General features: G+C 26.0%; 1 long non-coding RNA gene across 1 annotated transcript in view; it reads right to left on the reverse strand.

The window, feature by feature from the left end:
• Positions 1-11,659, reverse strand: part of LOC129983690 (uncharacterized) — a 96,994-nt gene extending 85,335 nt beyond the window's left edge. Inside the window, exons 1-2 of the long non-coding RNA XR_008785436.1 lie at positions 11,474-11,659; positions 751-927 (exon numbers count right to left, since the gene is read on the reverse strand). This is a non-coding gene — a long non-coding RNA (uncharacterized LOC129983690). The remainder of the gene's footprint in view (positions 1-750; positions 928-11,473) is intronic.
• Positions 11,660-21,606: the final 9,947 nt, after the last annotated feature.

A 21,606-nucleotide genomic window follows, 5' to 3' on the forward strand; every position in this document is an offset into this window, starting at 1 on the left:
TTTAAAAAAAGTGGAAAAAATTTATAAGAAATTATATTAAAAAGGTAATTTATATTAATTTGATCAACAATTCATGATATATATTTTAATTTTTAAATTAAAACGTATAAAAACGATTTTGTAGAAAATAATTACGCTTAGACCATTAAATTTACTAAATTATTTTTCAATAAAAATCAAACCATATAATGGTTTAAAATAATCTTATTACTTGAGTTTCCGATTTTTTAATTTTTTTTATTATTCCAGCTAGAAAGCAATTCAAACAAAAATTTAATGTCTTTATTCGAATAGTTAAATCATCTTGGATGGACTATTATAAAATGCTTTCGCAGAGTATTTATCAGAATTTTAATGTTTGCTTTCTATCTTCCACGTGTACCGGTGCAAAAGAAAAGTCCTTCGAAATACCAATGGTACCAATCAAATAATTAGTATAATATTAATTAATGAATTTTTATTTTTTTCTTATCTAACGATAGAAACTTTTTTTTTCTTTTCAAGTTTTATAAAAGAAAATATACATTAAAAAGTTGAAATAGTAAACAAAAAGATTACTTTTAAAAATAAATTTTAATTTTCATGTCACAGTAAATATGTCATATCTCTCTGCTAATCTGTAGAACTTTTCAATAGATTAAAGTATAAAATGGTTGAAATCCAGTGCTAACGAGAAATTTATGAATTTTTGTTAATATTCTTGAAGCATAATTTCGACAAATGCTTTATTATAAATAAAAGTATATTTACTCTCTGAATTGTTCAAGGGCAAAATATTTTCAAGAACGTAAGAAAAGATCAGCTTCAATTATGTCTTGGTGTCCCCAAAAATTCTATTATAAAATCATCCACAGGAATCAATTTTGTGTGTTGCATTCAAAGCAGGTCGATACAGGAAGTCTTGAAATACATAAGTGAGGTTTGGTCCTAAAATGATAAAGAAATATTTTTTAATTTTCAAAATTAAATACTTGTAAACGAATACATATAAAATTTTTCAAAAATATGAATATCGATAATATTATTATTTTATAATAATTATAAAATTTTATTACAATACAAATTTTTTTTACCACTTTTAGAAATAAAGAACTGAATGTGAAAAGTAAAGATTAAAAATATTCGAAAAGGAGAATTCTGATAAAGATTGGACTCGGTTTCATATTTTAGTATCAATATAAACATAATTTTCAGAAATTTGATAAAAAGAAACTGAAAGATCACTACAAGTTTTTTTTTGATGGCTTACTTGGTATACAATTTTCCTTTTCTGAAATTCCATTCTGAATTTAATTCTTTCGTGTTTCCCCTTGTTAATTAAATAAACCGGTCTAAAAAAAAGGAAACAATGCTATGCCGAATTATTACTGTCTTTAAAAAACTAAATTTCTACTGTTCTGGGGGAAAAGCTAAATAATCATTTAAGTACTAACAATTTATGAACCCTCAATTTGAGACTTTACTATCAATATATTGCGATTACTAAACAGGAGTCATTTTTTAATATTGGGTTGGTATCAGAATTTAGACTGTGAGAATAAATTCTAAGGTCAGTTCACTTTCTCTAAGATGAGTTCATTTAGAAAGAAATGGCATCTTTTATGAGCACAAAAACTAAACAATAACAATTTTTATTTACTGAAAGGCAAACAAGATAAATTCTGATTGTAATTAGGATATAACTAGCAAGCTAAAACTTGAAAACTTTAAGTGAATTATCAAACGTGAGATCTATATTCGCCATTTTCAATCAATTCACTTAATCCATTAATAACTATTCACTGATTACCTTTTGGATGCTTAAACTCAAAGTCCTAGGATTCAATCTGGTTTAAGCAAGGAGTCAATTTCATTCATATTGATTTAAAACTCGCTTGATGTGTTAGAAATGGCAAACTTTTCAAGAGAGGGCGATATTAGGCGCTTAAACAGTACAATGTCTGAGGAGAAGTTTACTTTCCCGTACAGAGGTGGGATCTCAAAGCAGAACCATCATTATTCAATGTTTCAAATACAAGCCTCAATGTATTTGCCAGACTCAAAAAGAATTGCGAAGGCACTGACAATGTGATAGCAAAGATTATAGTGATAGCCAAAAATAGTCGAGGAAACCATCATTAATCCAATAATATGTTATTAATAATTTATTTATTTTTATATAATTCTTTTGTTTACAGTTAATTAAAACTTCTTTTAGGTATTCTATTTTCTACGTAAATGTACATCTGAAGTAGCAGAAACTGCTTTGTTTGCAGTTAATTAGGCGTCCTTTGGATTTTTATTTTCTTGAATAAATATATGTTTAGAATCTCAGAAACTGCTTTAAATAAAATTTAAAAAAAGAGCAATGAATGAAGAAAAAAAGGAATCATAAATAGAATATTCTTTCATTTTTCTTTTCCAAATATAAAAAGAACTGTTTAATAGTTATTACAATCGTAATAGCGAATGAACAATGCAAATACGATTCTAGTCAGTTAGTCGTACTGATTAGTTATACGATTCTAATCAGTTAATTCTATGATTCTTCAATTAATTCTATGAAATAATTAGTTATTTAATTAATAATCAGTTAATTCTATGAAATTTCTAAATTATACACTTAAATGATAACATATATAATAGATGATTCAAAAATGATAACATATATAACAGATAATTCAATGATAATACATAAAAAGTAATTATAATTACACTCTTTTTTAAATTCACAAATAAATGTTTCCTAAAAATTTTGAAAAAATGCAAAATTATATGTAATTCATAATTTAATGTATAATTTAAGTTTAAATCCTAATTTTACAATTGAATTTCCATTATTTGAATTCTGTAATTTCCAAAAAAAAAATCATAAAAGTTGTTAATTATAAACTAACCCATATTTTGTCAACATTCGTACAAAGTTATAGCATCTAACCTATCCTATCTTATTACACACATATGATAACATCAAAATATTTGAAAACAAACTCGTATATTATCTGAAATTAATTAATTTAGCAAAAGTAAAGTATAACTTTTTCTTCAAACTTTAGTGGTTTGGTTTTTAAAATTAGTTCAGTCGCACTTCAATATTAGACATTTTTTTAAAATTAAAAATACAAAAGAAATGCAAGGCAAAAAAAATCAAAAGCCATATCTATGGAAATCATTGATACTTGTTGTTCTCGCTAATTTTTTTAATCAAATGAAATCCAATCTAATCTCAACAACACATTTTGGTTCAGAAAAGGACACAAATTTAATACAAACCAAAAATGACAAAAGAGGATATTCATTTAATTCAACTGAACTAATCTAAAACTGCTCAATTCAATCTATCTTCCAGATTTAAAACATTTTAGAGTCAAATTTTTAAACTTGTTAACTTTTCAAATAACTTTTTATCGCCTTTTAAAAAAAGGTTTTACCTGTCAAAAAAACTAGATAAACACGTCTAGGTATTCATGACAAAAATAAAACAAGTCAGCACACCTTACAACAATTTGAAGATTTCCTCTCATAAAATGCGAAAAATGCGCAAATAATCCCACCAGAAATTCCTGACCCCTTTTTTTTCCCACCAAATTTCTTCTTTTTTTCTTTTTTTTTTCTTCTTATAAAAAAAATAATGTCTTGCATAGTCAAATCATATGTAGTTATCTACACCAATCCCAAAAAACGAGACCAAAAACAAAACCAGAAATAAAAAACAAATAAACATTAAAAAAAAGCCGAGGCAGCAGACAGTCTTAGCATGAGTTGCACGCGCACTCGATTGGCACCATACAGTCTCAGACGTTCGGCGAACTATTTTGAATCCATTTTTTTTTAACCCAAAGGAATTCGCCCTCGGACATGTAAGAAAAAGACCGAAAAAAAAGTAAGAAAGAAAATATAATAAATAAAAACTATGTATACATATACGCTGTGTTCGTCAGGAAGAAAAGGATAAGTAAAACATAAAGGCAAAACTACTTTAAATGGACTTGGGTATTTCCCACGGCTTCCAAGCAGCGGGATATGTCTTTGAGGCGGCTTGCTTGACCCCTTCCGAATTGGCCCAGACAGGCCTGTTCCAACCAATCACGGCCTGGCTTCGGAAAATCGAATTGCGTGATGCTATTTGTGTTATTTAGGAATGTGGGATTTATTTTAACCCGTTTATGGCAGAGGATAGCAGAGCATCTTCGACGGGGTGGTCCGGAATTTCAAGCTAGGGCACACATACCATTTAGGCTTCTGCGCATGTTCGGGGTGAACACTGCTGGATGAACTCTGAATCTCCAACATTTAAAAGTTACTCCTAGTTATTCACAATACAGATAGTGGTATAATCACTGGGAAGAGGGGAGAAAAGGAGGGACACAGGAATGAATGTCCCAATATATGTTTTAATGGAATAATTATAATAATAAATTATTAGTTTATTTAGAATTCAATTTTATGTGAAATACGATAATGAAAAAAAATTATATTTCGTTCACAGCGCCATTCATTTTCAACTATTGCATACAGTATAATTATGTAGTAAAACATTGTTAGTATTTAAATGTAATAATAACAAAAGAGTAGTATATTTTTTATATGCAAGTAAAACTTAGAGGTAAAGTAGTTTCTAATGTAATAAAATAATCTCTAATAGAAGAAATTTCGAAACAGAAGAGAAACTTCAATATAGCAAATTTTAGTACTTGAATTTAGGTAGGGGGGGAGAGACATTCTTTACTATTTCATAAAATCAATTCTTTATAATGAATATATAAAAACTATCATATAATATTAGATTATAACGTTTCTAAAAAACTTTATTTAACAAAAAAACATCTTTTAGATTTTATTTAATTTAGGAATGCCAACACTTTTAAAATTCTTCATTCTGAAAGAATGTCGACATCATACTTCAGCGCCAGCTACGAAAAAAATGTAAACTTTCAATATATCATACATGCTCTTATGTTTTACTTGCAGATATTTAATGCATTGCGGGAAAAAAAATTATTTCCTTTAATATTAAAAGTCCATTTTTGACACATATCTACTTTTGTGTTAGTTACAGAACAAAATATAAACTTCCAACATACTATGTATCGCATTATGTGATACTTACAGGTATTCCTTGCATTATGGAAAAAGAAAATACTTTATTTCCTTTAATATTAAAAGTCAATTTTTGACACATATCTACTTTTGTGCTAGTTACAGAGCAAAATGTAAACTTCCAATATACCATGCATTATGCTATGTGACACTAACAAGTATTTAATGCCTTGCGAAAAGAAAACTTTATTTACTTTAATATTAAAAGTCAATTTTTGACACATATCTAACTTAAAAGCTTATATAAAAACTGGTCTTTATGTAAACTTATATAAAGACAAGTACAAAAAGGCTGGATACGGCAAATTCTAGCATTGGAAGGACAAATAAAAAATTTTAATTTAAATTTTAAAAAGAAACATAGAATATTTAGATATTTAAGTTTTAAGGTAGAAGATATTTCCCTTCAGACATCTGATGAGTAAACGAAAGTTTCTATTTTGCAGTCATCTTTTAACTTATTTGTACATTAGCAGACTATCAAAGTATTTTTATGGGCTTTACTATCAATACTACAAACAAAGAACTAATATTCTATTTTTAATCTGATAAAGTTATTTTTGAAAATTAAATTCGACAGACACTATTTACCTGACAAAATATTAGTAATAGACAATAAAATTGCGAGAATATAAATTTCTACGAAAACTGGATAGTAGAAAAGTAAGAATTCCTTGAAAAATATAGAACAGATTAGTTTGAACGAATATAGTTGCAATTCAATACGAATTTTTAAAGAAAGCATCCAACTGGAATATATAATTTTATGAAATCATGCATAGAATTTCATAAATTTTCATACTAAGTAACAGTTTTATGATTTAACATCTCTAAGGAAATATCGCAAAGACACTCAAAAGATTAACATAATACGTTTTCTCCCTTAAAATGGACATCTAAAAGAAACTTTAGGAAGAATTTCCGTCAACATTACACAAATTATACTTTAATGGAAAGTTAGTCTCTCATTAAAATATTTGAAGAAAGGGAGACTGAATAAGAACAACAAAATATACGTGTTACTTTTTTTCATGCATCTTCGAAAAAAATGGGGAAAAGGAAAAAATTTAAAGAATGTTTCACAACTTCATATATAGAGACATACATCCATTAATTACACTGTTAAGGTAAATTATGTTTACTAAAAATGAAATAATCTCAGCTTCCTTAATGCAAATTTTGAATAAATATTTATAATTAAATTTCAAGTTCGTAATGAGCATCCAGTTGCAGTAAGTTACGGAAAAATAAACGGAAATGTCAAAAATCTTCAAAATATACTTTTAAAAAAACCAATAGGAAAAAAAATCTTTAAAAGAGATGAATATTATCCAAATACAGAAAGTATTACCTCAATTCAAGCTATAGAATTAATATTTTCCCATAAAAGTAAATTATTTATAAATGAGAAATATAGAGAAAAAAACAAGTTGCATTGTGTATTGATTATAGAATGCATATTTAATAACTAAATTTCAAAAATACTGGATGTTGAAACAAATCTACAGAAAATAACATGGTAAGTCAATGGACAACGGCAAATGCGCAGTTTTGCGTATTTCTGATACGACGCAGCTCAAGTTAATAACTCCTAAACAAAATAATAAATTAACTATTAAAAAGCGTTATATCTTTTATTTTAATAGTATTATTTGCTTTGTCAGTAATTCAGTTCTTGAAACAAATATTAACGAGCTCGAAACATAGACAAAACTTACACAATTATATGGAATGGGAAAATGATTTGATAATCATATGCGAACGATTACTCTTGTTTTCATAAGTTGAAAAACACACCATTTTTCAGTCAGTATTTGCGCAATCTTATTCAATAAAATCCATACCTATCGATAAGTACAATTAATTATATTTTCGAAAACAGATTCGATTACGGAAAAAGTGAATAACACTTTACACTTCTCAGATTCATAATTTAAAGACCATGAAATTTACATCTGCATCGTTCAATTTACAAATTTACATTCTGTATATTTCTTTCATGCAAATATATAACCTAAAGCAACTTACTCCTTTATATAGTAGATATACTTTAAAAATGAAATTACTGCTCCCCTTGTCCAGAAAAAAAATTCACTCTTCTAATAAAATAATGAGTATCAAATCAATTTTGCTCGGCCATTTTTTTATAAATTCATTTTTGTTTATAAAAGCCCACAAACTGAGCAACTAAACTTGGCATAGTTAATTTTAAGTTCTTAAGGAAATTCGTCTTAAACTGTGCGGTATCTATCACATAAGTATAGCCATTTTCTGATACAATGGAATATACATAGATATCATATGAATATAATGCCATGCATCAAAAATTCGCAAATAATAGAGTATAAAAAATAGCAAATATATTATTTTTTACAAGGATATTAATAGTCCAAACGTTAGTTTTGCTTATTTTTAGATTTTAAATGATAATGCTGCATCACAGAAAAAAAATCAATACAAATATGAATTAGAACAAAATGTGAAGGGAAAGAGAGACTAAATATTTAATTATAAATGCTAAATATTTAAATATAAATAAAATTATAATTTAATTATAATATTTGTGTTAATAGATACAGACTGCGTGAAATTCTTCGCTGTCATCATGAAATAAAAAAAAAATTAATTCGTCTTCAATCATAATTTAAAGAATTTTATCCTATTTAATACCGATTTAAAATTTCTCCCGAAAAATTATTTATTCACAAAGTGTTACATAATATACGATATATTCGGGATTAAATGATAAGATTAAAATAAAATTTTAAACACTTTGCAAATGCATGTTCCAGATAACAAGAAGGCAATTTAATTTTTATATTTTTAAATGCCTTATAAGAATATTTTTATTCATTATCAGTATAAAATAATTAGGTTAATTTTCAAGCACTATTAATTAGATTAATTTTAAGCACTATTTTTAAAAGTTAAATTGTCGTGTCCATAATTGTTGTTGTCATGTCCATGAACATGCAAAAAGTGGGAAAAGAAAGTCTCGGGTGTATTAAATTAATTTTAAGCACTATTTTAACAGATTAATTTTAAGCACTATTTTAACAGATTGATTTTAAGCACTAATTTCTTTCATTTAACTTTGTTTATAATCTATTTGTTTGAAACTTAAAATTTAGATATGATTCCAATTTAATATTGGAATATAGATAAAAAATTTCAAATGAAACAATTAATTAAAAAACGTTCTTGATTTGCTTTAAAATAATAATTAATATTTTTAAATAACACTTGAGAATAAACTGAAAAGCACTTCATCATAAAGAAATTTCATCATTAGTCTTAAATTAAATTAAATTCCTCAATTTTTACAATTCATGTAAGTTATATTTAAAGAATTCACAACATGATGAACACTGACCACTTAATAATTGAAAAAATGTACATCACAGAAAAGAATTTACAAAAGTGCATGAAAAATGTCTTCGCTCATTGCCGATTTCTAAATCTTGAGGGGACAACTACAAATTCAAGAATAAAGCAGGGGGTGAATTACAAAATAATTTATTATTCTACAAATAAAATTTATTTCATTCTTATAAATAGGATGGCAGGAAGAGATAACATTAGAATCCTGGAAATTAAGAATTAAAATAAATTATCTACTATTAATTTTACAAAATGTATTAATACTAATATAAAATTAACGATAGCAATACTTCATTATTCAAATTTCTTGCCTCTTTATGCGAACATTAGCAACAGCGAATTATTTTGAGGGTCTCTTTCTTTTATTCTTTTATTAAGTCTCTTTCTTTTATTAAGGTTTCTTTCTTTTCTTTTATTCAATGAAATTCATTTACTTGAACTAGATTCTGTTTTGCTGAAATTCTTATAAGTCTTATTTCCGTTTATCAAGATCGCATCGGTTTAATATATGAAGTGGTATTTTGTTTCTCTAAAAATCTTTCATAGGAAAAAATGATTCAATATTTAACTTTTAGTCTCAAAAAGTGTTTTTCTCTGAAGAAAAGAATAAACAGTTGATTTGTAATGTTACAGTAGAAGTGAATATTCATTCGAAATAAAACACTTTTGGCGGAAAACTTATAAATCTTGCTATAAGTACAGATTCTGCAAATATTTTTTTTAATTTAAAGAAAATATGCGAAATTTAAAATCTTAATTCAAAACAGGGTTAATCTATAAGTTTATTTTTGATGATGAACAACAAATCTGAGTAAAACTGCATGCAGAATCTTAATCAGAACTTAAAATTAAAAGCATCCTTCGAATAAAACAAATTCGTATATAATTTTTCATATTCGGTGTTAATGGAATTCAAACAAGGCTAACGGATCATTTGCTTCACATTTTCATTAATAAGAGACTTCGACATTACTGAAATACAGGAAAATATTTTGTTTGAATTATTTAAATGGAATTATGAAATAGAACATTAACTGATGTCATAAAAAAATCATTAAATATTAGAATTAATTAACTTAATATTTAAGCATAAACTCTTTAGAAATCTTAAGAATGAAAATATACGCAATCTAATCATTTTAGAAATCTGAAGAGCCAAAATATACATTATCTAATCTTTTTAGAAATTTAGAAATCTTCATTTTAGAAATTCTGAAGAGCCAAAATATACATTAACTAATCTTTTTAGAAATTTAGAAATCTTCATTTTAGAAATCAGAAGAGCCAAAATATACATTATCTAATCATTTCAGAAATTTAGAAATCTTCATTTTAGAAAATCTTAAGAGGCGAAATATTTTTTTACTTACTTGAATCATTAATAGTGGAACTCAGCATAGAAAGAAAAATCCCTTTTTCATCAGAATTGGATTTGGAAAAGTCACAATTATCATAAAAAATTAGAGGAAAATCTGAATTTAACAGAAACATTCTGTGTCCTTTTTGTATAAGTGAGGTTACTTAATTAATTCATTTTAAATTTTTAATAATGTTTCGTACTACAAAATAAATATTTCATCGTTTTTTATTCTTAGTTTAAAAATTTAAAAGTTTTTAGAGTGCAATCTCATAAAATTCCAAAACCCAGGTTGTCCGAATTTCGGCAAACGTACAAAAAGATTCTTTTCACATATAATAATCTTCATGATATTTTTCAAAAGCAAATTTTGAGAAAAATGAAGAAATCATAAAATGACTAAAAGTGAGCTTACGAACAAAAAAAAATGCTATTAGAGAAATGGCAATAAAAATAACTTAATACAAAGTTGAAATTTCATTTTTTTAAATTTTAAAACGGAAATTATCTTGAAAGTTATTTTGATCAGTTGTTCTAAAGAAATTTAACTCTTGATCCATTTTACTTTTGAGAATTTAAAAATTCCATTTTATCTCTGGAAATTAGAATAAAAGGTTCGAATTGTTCATGTATGAAAATTTTAAAACATTCTTATAAGAACTGAAGAAAATAAAACAAAATAAATATTTCCAATGCATTCTTTTTATCCCCACAGAAAAATATTCCAAAATCAGAAAAAATTTCTCCTTTCTGCAATATTTTTTCTTAGAATTTTTCTTTATATATTTATTGGAATTCACATTCGTAGCAACAATTTATCGCTTACTTGGAACATATTGTTAACGAATATGAATTCCAAGGAATTTGAAGAAAAAAAATAGAAATATGAATGATTTTATAGATAGAAGAAAAGAAAATGAAAATTTCAGTAACCAATATAAAAAGTTAATTTACGATGATGTTTTCATTTATTGTTTTATGAAATGCGTATACTATGGAAAAATCATGTATTTTAAATTTATTCTAGTATTAAACATTTATACCGAAGTTATTTTCGTATACATTATATTATTAATATATAATTTTTTTAGAAATTTTTACTGATTTATACGTTTATCTTCAACATTTTTTGCTAAAAATTTTAATTTTGTCAGATTACAAATATAAGAATACAGAACAGAGCATAATATAAATTATTTCAAAAATAAAGAGAAATACAAATCGTAAAAAGCAAAATATCTCAATGAAAGTAATTTTCTTTATAACTTAAATATACAAAAAAGGACGAATGTTAATCCAGTTTCATGAACAGAGAATTTACCAGGGCACATAAGAAATAAATGAAAATCATTTTTTTCTTGTTTCATTCAAAAATCAAATACATCATTAAAACTATTTTAGGAACTTTAATTACGAGAAATTTTAAAAAAAATACTTTTATGGATTTTAAAATGAATAAAAATTTACACAATAACATAATTATATAAAAGATTATTAAATATAATTTTTAATTTGACTAAAAATATTAAAATCCAGAAAAAAATTACGATACTGCATTGTTATAAAATATGCATTAATGTACAAAAAATAAATGGATTTTTTTTCCATAAAACTAAAAATATAAATAAAGCAAACTAATTGAGAAGATACACTCACCAAAAAATTCACAATTCTTGCATCTAAATGATATTATTTTTAATTGACAGGCAATTCTCATATTCTCTGTCGATAAAAGGATAATTTTCTGAAGAATAAACAAATCACAATTACACAGAAATTGGGACAGAAAGGTTTTTCTAACTTTTCCATTCAGAAGGGGGATCCTGATTTAGAGCCGAGTTCGGGAATACTGCGCACTTTTCGGAGGACCAAAAGTTGTCTGAGAATTCCTGGTCACGTGACGAAGGCCTTCGCGCTTCTCCTCTTCAATGAGCGACCATGAGAATACGAACATGGCAAACTTTGTGAAAAACTGGTTTGCAAGCGTTGGCGGCTTTCCGACAGCTGTTGGCGACTTTTTGAAAAATTAGGCTCTGCGTTTTAAATCCTTCGACTTCAAAATTATGTTAGAAAGAATTAGAAAGTCATAAAAATAAAATAATTGTTCATGCAAATTTGGATCATAAATTTAGTTATTTATATTTTTTGGCATTTAATTTGGTCATGGAATACGTCTGAAATTTGAGAAATTCCAGTAATTTTCAATTAAAATGAATTTGCCCCCCCCCTCGAAGGAATTATTTTAAATATTTCAATCAATGATTTAAATTTGCTTGCTCAAAATAATAACATTCTGAAATATGAATCATAATTTTTTACATATCTTAATGCTCAGAAAAATAAGATTATCAATATCAGTTTAAACTTCGTTTTTTTTAAATTTATTCTCATATCTTAAAACATTTATAAATAAGACTCAAAATTAAACAGACTGAATGAATTATTGTTCAAAACGTTGGTTCTGAATATAGTTATGATATTTTAAATACTTCTTGCCAATATAATGCAAAAAAATTGCGTTATATGTTTGGCATGTTTTCCGAATTTTGTTTGCATTAATTCTAACACTTTCCTATTAATTTCAGCATCGACGTCTCTATCTATTCACAGCATTACATTAATATTACGATATAGAAATTCGACGATGTTCTTAAATGTTTCCTCTATTTAAACATTAACTCTGCTTATATAAATTCTAACACGATAATAGGTTGTAATAAGAAAATGCATCAAGCCGTTGAAACCGCACCACGAGACAGACTGTCAATCTAGAACTAACTAAATTTGGCATGTTACTTCCTAAAATTTTCATTAGAATTTTACTTTATCCTGAATTCATCGAAATTTCATTAACTTTCCTTAATAACTTCGGAGCCTATCTATTTTGCAAATTCTGTTTTGATAGATATTTTTTTTAAAATTATCTTTCAATTATAGCAATTTTATTTCCGTGAAATATTTTCTTAAATTTTAAGAAATTTTCCAACGCAAATACAAAAAAGTATAAATAAAGAGGCATATAATTTTATTATTATAAATTTAATGCTGCTATTACCAATTTATTAAAAAGTAATAGACTTTTAAACAAGTATTAATGTATTATCAACTATTAGAGATATAAAAAATATATGAGTGAAACACACCTTTATGGTATATCATGAGCATTGATTGGGCATTACTTATTTTCTTAGAAGATGTGTTTATCTAGATAGCCTATTATCCTGTTAACAGTACTTTGATTATCACAAATTAACTGCCGAAAGTCGTAGCAAAAAATCTCAAGCATATTGGCAAAGTGTTTAAGAAAAAAATATATTATTTGAAAAGCACTCTAAATCTAAATATATAATTAACATTAAACATGAACAATAAAAGCCCATAATTATATCAATTAAAACGCTTTGTTAATATTCAGATAAAAAATAAGCAGATAATGATCGACAATATCAAAAACAAGCAGTGATCGACAAATAGAAAAAAAAAAATTACATTGCCAAATACAAAATAAAAGAAAAATGCTGAAAGAAAATTATGGAAATAACTTCTCATGACTCCGAAAATGGAAAATATAAATGAATCGGTTTAAAAAACAATTGCAAACCTCAGCTCAATGATCTTTTCAACAATTCAGCATTAAAAAATTAAATAAAAAGTGAACTTTTAAATCCAATAATTAATTTTCATCCATACTTAGCTTTATTTGTACATATTAATACAATCTGTCAGAATTGCTAGATGACAAAACACAAGTTGGAATTTTGCATCAATAAGAATATTTTTAAACTCCGCCTATCATTGCAGATAGATCTGAGAAATCATCAATGCTGATACTGTTTATGCGTGTACGATAATTTAATTTTAAAAATCTTTTAATTTTTCCTTCACTTGTTGATTGTTTGTAAGTATTAAATACAATGTTATACAATACAAATTAAGTTCATCGAATGTTTTTCCGCAATTATTTAACAAAAAAAATTAATGCTCGAAATTTTCCAATATCCACTGAGTCTTTAAAGGAAAGTGGAATAAATTTGTCATTAGTGTTTACATTTGCTCCAAATAATTTTTATTTTATCAATTAATCATTTCTAGTACTAATAAAGATGATGTGTGCATGTCTATGCGTTGGGGTTCTAAATTCCAGACCATTTGACCTGTAGCTGCCAAATTTGACATATGTACATATACTCAGAAGAATAAAAACGTGCATTTCTTAGTGGGTTTTTTAAATTTAAATGAAAATTAAAATTATTAATAATTTAAAATTAAAATTATTAAGCTTTGTTTTGCTGCTTTTTCACTTTAACTTTCGAAAATAATAATGAAAAATAAAAATTATATCTTTTCAAAATTTACAAAAACTATCTTTTAAATCGTGCAAATTCGTGATAATTCTTGATAAAATCGTAGCATTTTTTTTTTCTAAATTTTGACAAAAAAAACTTTTTTGCTAAGTTTCCGACAATTGATTGGATGTTTCGGCCTGAAATTCATTTTCATCGTTTCATCAAATATTTAATGGTGTGATTTTCTTCCATTGTAGAAAGCCGAAGATGAGGGATCTAAGTAGTTTACAAAACGAATTAAAAAGTGAAATCGCAATGCCACGAAAGATAAATAAATAGCACATTTACGGTTTCAATAGAGCTACGATGTTGTGAGACTAGACTCCATTAGAATAGCTCATGTACACAATGCATTTTTGTTGTTTCGAATGGCACTTGTCAGAGACAAGCCCACTGCCTTTAGAAGGCAGTGGTTTTAAGCCCAATGTGCGTTTCTCGTTTTTCATTAGTGCTATCTATGGCCAAGAGCACGACTTAACTACATACACGTCACAAACCTTTTTACGGGGCGGACTTCATTCACGAATCGTAATTTAGACCCGAATCAGAGAACGATCACCCCTGAACCAATATCTCAAGTGGTATTACTCTCGCCAAGGAGGACTTCGTGCCCTCGACAAACATAAACGTGCCAGCCACCACACACACGAGGAGTCTTCGACCGGCGGGGTTCGAACTCGCAACCCAAGGGACGCGAAGCCAACGTCCTACCGATCAAGCTATCCCGGCCACACAGTGAATGAAACATATATAAGACGATGACAAGAACACGGATTTAATGTTTGACAATTTGACGGAATTATGGAATAAAGTTACATATATCTAAACGGTTTAACTGAAATTAAATATAACAATTAACATCGGAAAATAGCAGGTCACCAAAGGAGACTAATTGTGAATAATCCAAAATTATGAAATAGATATTAAAGTTCGCATACTCTTCGAAACTGAGCTTTGCTCTCATATTTCAGTTTCCTTAAACAATAAAAAATGTGTCGTTATTATCATATAAATGTTGCACTTACTTTGTCATTGCAGTGCTTACGAATGAATTAGAGCTTTGGCGAAATGACAGATATTTAAATAGTGCTCTTCCGTATATGAAAATTTTAAGTATCCTTTGAATAAGGAATGCCACAGAATTTAAAAATCTTCAGCACACATTTTCCATTCCAACATTCTATTAATTTAAAATAAAAACTTAGAACTAACAGGAACCGTTTTAGACGATGTACGGCGCAAGCCAGACTTTATGTTAATTTGTGAAAATAGATACAATATAGGACCAACTGAAACAACAATTTCAAGAAGATAGAAAGTTAAAAAAATTGGAAAGCACATAACGTTAAAAAAAAAAAAAAGAGTGTTAGTGTTTAGAAGCCCATTGTTAACTGTAAGAAAAATAAGAGAAAAACCGATAAATATTTTAATTCAACAATTCTTGAGTAAAAATTTGGTTTAAATAAACAATAAATTAAAAAGTGTCCTCTATCTACTAATACCCTCCCAGAGAATCGGGATCCAACTACAGCGCAATTTCCTGAATAACATAAATCTAATAAATTAACAGCAATTTTTTCAGAACAAAATATTCAGAATGAGATAGAAACTAATTTATTACTTTTCTCAATAATAGTAAATCTCAATTTAGTAAAATTATTAATATTTATCACATTTTCAACTAAACTATTAATTTTTAGTTCAAATAACTATTTAATGGAAGAATGATTGAATAACATGGTACATAATAATTAAAATTAATTTTAGTTAAAATTAAACTTTTTTTTTCTTGGATTGGAGATTTATTCTGCTTAGAATTCTCAACATATTTCTAATTTGAAATAATGTATTACCAAAAGCAAATTTCATTAGTTTACTTCATTTACGCTTAAAATGTCGATACAGTTCATTTCCATTTATTATAGGAAATTTAAGTAGAAATATTTAATTTCTTTAAAATTTTAACATTTTAAAACCATTTTAACTTGTAATATTTACAATCATATTCATATTACTGTAAAAAATTCGCCAAATTGGCCAAATTCTTTTTCGTGTTACAACACATTTAATTGCAAATGGAACATTTTTCCGGAAATATTCAAATTATGTTATAAATTAATTAACGTTGATGGAAATATTAAAATTTTGTTATAATAATATTATTATATGTTATAAATTTTTCAATTTAGAAAATCTGTTAGCAATTAATATTTACTATTCTTACGGAAATAATACTGTAATAGTAATAAAATTACACAGACAAATAAAGTTTATAAAAAATGAATAGCAAAGATTTCATGCAATATACTACTGCAAATTCATTAAAAAGTTAAAACTTTTATACCAAGAGAAACTTTAATTCAGCTGACAAAACGAAAAACTTTTACAACAGCTTAACTTTTCTAACTTTCTGAAAATTTTATAGCAAACTATATGACAGATCAGCAAATTTGATAACAATTTAGTAAATAAAATACAACTGATGAGTAATATACATACCGTTTGGAACAAACTTTCAAAGAATTCAGCTGTGATTAATATTGTTTTCTATTGTGCTACCTTGACTACTCAAATTTCCATTGAATTTTTCCATGACAATTACTCTGAATCCAAATACTCATGTTTTTCTATTGCAAAAAATCGCCAAAATTTGTTCGGAATATCAAAAAAATTAAATTATCTAAAAATATTCCTAAACGTGACATAAGTATTTTTTTAATAATATTTACATCATATGACAATTTTTTTTTATAATTCTAGCATCACATTTTATATGAACTATGTATTAATAGAATTAAATATCATATTCTAATAAAAATGTATGATAATTACACACAATTTGCTTTTTTTAAATGAAGACTAATAAAAATGTGCCCATATTTTTTATATAAGAATAACACAAATTAAGATTGGATATAATCAGAAAATTATTCTAAGGTTTAATATTAATGTTCTTCAAAGAGAAATATACTTTTCCCTCATTCTTTTTTGACATTTTACAGTTTCATAATTTTTTTTTTCTTAATTATTTTTTCTTTTCAAACTTTTAATAGGTTTTTAACTCGAAATTCCGCAGCTTTTTAGTTTGGTATGTGTAAAATCGCGAAACACTTAAACTTTCGCTTCCAATTAAATTAGAGTTAATAAATTAATATTTAACCGCGTATTTAGCGCAATATAAACAGATCACACCTCTTGTACCATTAAACCTTATGAAATAACATCAGTCTTTACATACATTGAATGCATGTATGTAATTATCATAGGTATTATGTAAAATTTTTTGTATTTGTCAAACATTATATGTCTGCGTCAAATTTATGGTGATCAAAAAGGTAATTAATGACTCTGTGTCCAAATAATATTCTCTTTCTTTGTGAGAATATACATTAGTAATAAGGGACTGTTGTTTCCGTATAGTAGTATCTCAGTTTTAGGATTTGAAAAGCGTGGATTTATTATAAAAATTTTAAAAAATAATGAATCCTTTAGAGAAATAAATTAAACCAATATTTTGCCATTGTCCCAAAATGGTACATAAGTAGTAATATGATTTGGAATGATATCACTTTAACGATAGATGGATTAAAATTACTCAAAATTCCTTTTATATCTAATCTATCAAATTTTAAACACTAAGTTCTAAACTTAATATAAGATTCATCACATGCAGAAAGACAATACAGATTGATTAGAGGAGCTATTGACACTTTTTCGACACCATGCTAATTTCACAGTTATCTGATGTATTTATATTCCTATTTACATAATAAAAGAATATTTTTTTAAAAATTGTATCTATGAATTCTGTTGCTTTTTTTAACATTCTAAAAGTATTTTCGCAAAAAATAGCTAATTTAATGATATCCAAAGCACGTTTAGATGAATCAGATACCTTTATAGAAGAGCATACCTTTTTTACATATAAATATATTAGTCAGATTGATTTAAAAACATATTTATTATCAGAGGAATTCTTTTAAACCCACGCAGCTAACCACAAAAATCTTACTTTAACCGCAATTACAAACAAAGCATGCTAATTATTCAAAAATGCGTAAAGGTTATTTTAAACCTCGAAAATATGATTCAATAATAACTTTAAAAAATATATTCATTAATATATCGTAATTTAATTCTGTAATTATTCATTAATAAAAAAATAAGCAAAAATTACAGAAAGATATTCAAATTATTATAGTTTGCGTTTAAATTGATTGGAAAGTTATAAACCAAATTTCTGTGAGATAAAGTAAAAGATTTGTTTTAATACTCCACTTAAGAGTTCCAAAATCAGAATTATTTCAAAAAATGTATTTGTTGTGAATTTTTAAAACTCTTATGCAATATTTTTCGTTGTTCAATAATTGAATTTCAGATTTATATTTTAGAACATATTCATACAGAAATATGAAATACATTTCTTTTGGCACATATAGAAAAAGTCCTCATCATTATAAGAAATGTCCAATTTTAAGAACATTCTCATTAATTTTTAATAAAATGTCAGAATACTATTTCATTTTTATCAAAAAAAATTTATAAAAATTAATTATAGCTTTAAAATAATCAAAAAAGCTTTTTCATGTAAATTATACAAAGGAATTTCTTAGATTTATAGAATATTCGTTAAAGGAGTTTTATTTCATAAAGCGTTTATTATGTAAATAAATTTCTTTATTTCCCAGAACATTCGTTAAAAGAATTTCTTTGATTCACAGAATATACATCACATAATTTAATTTCTTTGATTAAAAGAACGTTTATATTAATTTGTACCAATATATCAGTCCTCCTCATAGGAATGTAAATTAATTAATTCCTTATTCTAAAAAGGATTCAATCTTCTAAAAGATAAAATCTCCATTTCAGTCATTACCATATTATACTGAATACTGCTGCTTTAATATTAAAAAATATTAAATCTAACTCTTAATCATAAAAGCTTTTAAATAAATACAACTATAAATGCCTTTAATATTTAATGATGTTCATAATGGAGAGAAGAGATTTAATTTACAGAACATTCATACTAATGACTAACAAAGTGCCAATATAAACTAGTTTTTCCCGCCTGGATTTCTAAAACGAACAGATAAAAGTTTTTAAAATTTTCTTTTGTCAATGAATTCTTTTACTTTACAGGACATTTGTGTAAATTTGAGGCAATATAGCGGTATTTAAATATTTTAAAAATAAATTAATATGTTCTTTTTTTCTAAGTAAAAAGAACAAATAAAACAAGATAAAATCTTCCCTTCGATCAGCTCCATATTATTTTAAATACTATTACTTTAATATTAAAAATAATAAACCTAACTCTTATGCATAAAAGTTTTAAAATAAATATAAAGGTCTTTAATTCATAATGTAGGAGAAGAGTTCTGAATTACAGATATTCATATTAATTATTAAAAATGTATCAATATAATCTAGCTTTTCTCGTTGAATTTCTACAATAAAGTTTAAACTTTTAATTTCATGTTGTGAATGAATTCTTTTGTTTTACAGGACATTTATGTTAATTTGGGACAATATATCGGTATTTAAATATTTAAAATATAAATAAATATGTTGTTTTTCTAAGATATTTTCGTATCCATTAAGATTTGAATTTCATATAGTTTTAAGACTAAGAAGTGCAGGAGTTGAGAGTTATCCTCAAAGCAGACAGATAATTCTGACGGTCATTCACCGCAGTTTAAAAAAAAAAGAAAATAGTCTAGCCAAAATATAGAGTAGAGTAAACTTTGTTTCAAATGGTCCCTTCTGGCCGCAAAATACTTCAGCCGTTTCATAATCCGTTTACATAATAATATTTTCTCTCACTCCACCTTCATTACCTTGTTTTTTTCTGCAAAGGAGATTCACCGTTTCAATCAACACTGAGTTTTCTCTGTACCAGACATAAACGGATTTTTTTCCTCCGAACTTTTTCCGGTGAATGAAAAAAATAGTCTGACTCTTAGAATAGAACAGACGAATGAGGTACTGAGGAGTCCACAACATAAACTCCAGTGACAAGTTGATTCAGCATCAGAAGAGCAATAACTTACCTACGCACCAATTTAACTGTCGCTAAGCTGCCAACTCCTCTAAAAATGCTCGGATTGCAACTTAAGACTTGTTCCACTCCAGTAAATCTGTCTCATTAACTCAAAGGGTAAACTAAGTTTGAGTTAAAAAGTCATTTAAGACTTATAGGAAAATGCTAGAAAATTTTAGTTCATAAAAGCCGTTCTTACTATAATAAAAATGGAAGGGAAATCAATATTTTTGATTCACGGAATTTACCTATGGAATGCTAATAATTTACACAATTAAAACAAATAATTCAGAACGCCAATAAGACAATAACAAATGTCGCCATTCGATTTCAAATAAAACACTGACTCAAAAGACAATTCCAAAAGAAAACAGATTCCAAAGTATACAAACTAATTCAATACAAAATTCTGAATTTATTTTATGCATCATAAAAATTGTGTCTAAAATTTTATATGTATTCAAAATTTGACATGCCAATCAATTATAATATTATTCTTGTATTCTACTTTTAAAGATGGTATTATAGTAAAATTCAATAACATTATGAATTTTTTTTTAAATATTTTTCGCAGACGATTTTTATCCTGAAAATAAAATATATTACTTTTAAAACTTCATCTAGAATACGAATCAGAACGAATGCGAATTTATGGTATCATAAACTTGCATGAAAATTCGTTTGCTTGTTCTAATGCAGATAATGTCATAGAAAAAATTATTTAGAAATAAATTAAGAAAGCAAGTGCAAACACAACCTAAGATCTAATTGTATACGAATGAAATATTAATTTAAAATCTTTATGCTATTAATTAGATTTATAAATTCATTTAATATGAGTTGCAACTATAAATAAAAGTTGGCAACAGAACATTTATTGTCTAATTATGACTGGAAATTTCAGAATTCGAGAAAATTGGATGCGGTTACCCAAATGGAAAAAGTGAATATGAATATTTTAAGATATAATTATTCGACAAAAAATAAATTTCAAATATAGACTCTCTAAGTCCACCCGTTTTTGAATAAATAAACAAAAAAAAATAACTTTTAAATCGTTTATAATCAGCGTTGTTCAATTATAAGCAACTAAATTAACTACACAAAATGAGATCTAATTTTGAGATATGAAATCAAAATCTGAAAAATTGTAATTGTTTATAATTGCCTAATGGCATCTCATTAAAATGCTAGGTAATATTTAAAATGCAAGAAATCGCATTAAATCCTTACCTTAGGGTTTAAAAGATCACTCATAAATACTTGTATTTCCAAAAGCGAAAAAAAAATTAGTAAACTTTAAACTTAAACTCCATTATAGTTTGACAATAGCTGTGAAATTTCGCAAAATTTTAAAAACCATCAAATTACTTTTTAATAAAGAACAATTAAAGTGC

This window comes from Argiope bruennichi, chromosome 9 (genome assembly GCF_947563725.1).
Source record: "Argiope bruennichi chromosome 9, qqArgBrue1.1, whole genome shotgun sequence".
NCBI lineage: Eukaryota > Metazoa > Arthropoda > Arachnida > Araneae > Araneidae > Argiope > Argiope bruennichi.